Raw genomic sequence first — 3,634 nt, 5'->3', positions numbered from 1 at the left:
GTTTCTTCTCATCCCCTTGCAACATATACTAGCCATATTATTATAATGTTCAAAGAATAGAGTCAAGAAACAACTTCCGGACTGAAGAGTAAGGTACATTAGATATATATATATGGCTTGTAGGGATCAGGATACGGAATTCAAATTTAAGGCCAAATTTAAGTCATCAACCTTAAAAAAACTTGCGCGAATATGGTCAAAATGCAACATATAAAGCAAATTCCAATGACCAAAATGCCAACAATCGAACTTTATATACACGAGAAACAGACCGCAGCCACCAGAACCAAATCCAGAGAAACACCATACCAAAATCTTGCTCTAAACAACACATCATACCAATTTCATAGAGAGCCCACCAGTTTCCATTAACCAAACAGTAATTCATCCATTACGGAAGTAAAAAATTAAAATAAAAAGTCTTTCAGATACAGAACTCAAACTTCGACACCATAACAATTGAGCATAGTAGGATGAGTTAAAATGCCAGTTAACCAAAATTTCAAAAAACGTTTCCTCCAGAAAAATTCCAAGCAAGTAGACTGAGTTCAATTCCAAGCAAAAGAAATCTAGTGCATATCCAGAAAAATCATATCACAAATATCAATCAAATTGTTACCTCCAACAGTTACAAAAAACTAAGATACCAAAAGAAATTTTCCAAAAATAAAAGGCCTAGTCATAAGGCCTGCAAGCAATGACGGAGTTAAAAATTCTCATCACAGCATAAAAACAACTCCATGCATGCATCCACTAGATGATCACATTCCAAGAGTACCACAATTAGATACACTACATCAATATTCAGCACAGAGTTTTCATCTCTTACAATTCAACAGCCAAGGAAAACTCAAAAACTTTGCAAAAAAACCAACTTAAGCAAACTACAACACCCAAGAAAGCTAAGCAGAATATATAGAAATCAACATGAAAAACTAGCTTTGTGTGACATATTAATTCAGTGCTGAGCTTGCAATTCCGGAATATGAGCATTACAAAAGATATAAAGGAGTGAATATCACAATACCGTTGAATTTGCTAATTCATCATTTCTCAAATTCTATAAAAAAATAGTGAAAGTGGCTGGTTCTAGAACACAAAATGCACAATAGCAGGTTGAAACAATACAGATTCTACCTAGTCAATCAAGATTTGGAGCTTCCTATGGAATACGATCCAAAATACAAAAGAAAATCCAATGTATCCTTAAAACCATTTAAGTGAAGCCCAAAGAGGAGTACCATCACATATATCAATTAAATTGTTACCTAAATTAATACTAAAAATCTTAGATTTAAAAAAAAACAAGCTCCCAAATCAAGAAAGGTCAGGCAGGAAATTACACCTAAAAGCTCCAATAGCATCATGAAGACAGCTCCATGTATGCATCCACTAGAATCAATACCAATATCTCTATAGTTAAATCAATGTTGAAAACTAATGTAATTGTTCTGCTAAGTAGAGTAAAAACCATCAAGGATCTTCAATTAACCGCCACAAAGGGGGTCAAATGATGATTTATTTTGTTGAATAAAATGGATAATTTTGTGATGGGGCATGGTATGTAGAAATGTTATAAACATCATTTTAGACTACTAAAAGATTTCTAAATGAGCAATGAGAAACTAGCTAAAACATAAAGGAAGAATCATCACTTGTGTCAACTCATCTAGTCCTTAAAGAGAAGTTACACAGGGAAACTCAAAAAACATTGCTAAAACCAACTCAAGTATTACATCTATTACAACACCAAGAAAGCCACAACACTAGAATCTTCATCACTCCACTTAGCAGTAGAGATTTTGTAGTCAAGATAATTGAGTAACTTCTTTCTCTTTTGGTTATAACCCTCTACAAGTCAAGGGCTGCAACTTTAATTCTTGTCTCGAATTCTACCAAAGTACTTGACTACCCACATTAGGATGTCGTAGTGAAGGTTGCCTACAATTAGCAGAAAATTAGCTCCAATATTTGCTTTTTAGTTGATTTAGTATGAAGGGGCAATGTGTGAGATTCGTGCACTACTTCACATGTCATTCCACCAATAGTATACATCAATAACATTAGAAGAGTGAACTAACATCCCAAGTTTAAAATTTAAAGCAATGCCCTTATTTTTGTTCCCAAACACAATATGTCTTTAATATCGTATTATGTTGTGTTGATACTATTTTGATACTTTATTCTTTTTAAATATAAGTATATATTAATTTAAAAATGATTTTGGTTAATATTTGAAAGGGAGTCATGACACAATGGTAAAGTTGTTGATGTGTTGCCTAGAGGTCGCGGGTTTGAGTCCTAGAAAAAGCCTCTTGCAAAGCTGGGTAAGGCGAGTACATTCAATTCTTCCCCGAGACCCATTGGCCGAATCAATTAAAATTTTTCAAATGAATATAACTAGAAGCATCCTAGATTATAACAGGATAATAATTTGTCTAACATAATCCTATTCAATAGGATCTTGAAATTCTAAAGAGAGTTCTGAAATCTTAAAGCAATGGGATGACAATTGAATCCATGGATGTGACACATTCAATCTCATACCTGTAATGAAATAACTGTGTAGAGGAGCTTGAGAATTATGTCTAACATATAAGATGATCTTTCAGATTTCAAAGATGACATAAGAAAATGGAACACCCACAAAGTTCCAAAGAAAATAACTTGCATAAACAAAGCAGATTAACAACAATTCTAAAAATAAAATAAATTTACATACCGTCTCCATTGATCTCAAAAGTTCTAATTGAGGCATTCTCAAAAGTTTCTTCTCCATTGATCTCAATGCTTTCCAAATGATTAATGCTTAGGATATTCACAGCCAACTCAGAAACCCCTTCAATTAGAACATTTATCCAAGCTTCTTTTTGTGGTAATTCAATCGCCCCTACATAGCCAACCTTATTAAAGAAAGGATCCATTGAGGTTGCATTTAGCCTTAATTATGAACACAAGACTGAAAGTGTTACACCTACAGCTTTCCTCATCGACCTCAGTCATATAATTTATAAGATTATTCTCAACAACTATACTATCTAAAAGAAAATTAACCGTCTTTAGGAGATATTCAAAGATGAAATATTAATTTAGATTAGTTATGCCAAAACAAAAGATAATCTTACAACAATTAACATCTCAAAAAGAAACATCATTATAAATCATTCTAGCTCAATTAAGAATCTTTGTATTAGTAAAATTAACTTGTATCAAGCTAGAAAATACTGACAAACAACTAACAGTAAAACATGCCCCATGCTAAGTAGCATTATTAATTTTTTATTAGAATTTTGGTAACTCCGTCTACTCAATACTAGATGTGGATGCTCCAACTTCTGAAAGATGGCATGATGGCATGGCAGAAAAAGAGGTATGACATAGATCTTAAAGCATATTTTTTGGAACAACTATTTAGGTTTAGTTTAATTTGTCCTTGTATAAAGAATAACATAGGTGTATATAGAATAGCCTGTTACCAACACATGCGGTGTCAACTTTGTACTAACCTGGACAACACAGATGCTAGTCTTATGATAATTGGAAAGATGCATGCAAAAATGTCGCCAAGATCCTTGAAAAACATTAGGAAAGAAGATATCTATATTAATAGATTTGAAAAAAGCATGTTTGTTTT

This window comes from Zingiber officinale, chromosome 3A (assembly GCF_018446385.1).
Source record: "Zingiber officinale cultivar Zhangliang chromosome 3A, Zo_v1.1, whole genome shotgun sequence".
In the NCBI taxonomy this organism is placed as follows: domain Eukaryota; kingdom Viridiplantae; phylum Streptophyta; class Magnoliopsida; order Zingiberales; family Zingiberaceae; genus Zingiber; species Zingiber officinale.
The sequence above is the reverse complement of the archived record's forward strand: the minus strand, read 5'-3'. Positions refer to the sequence as shown.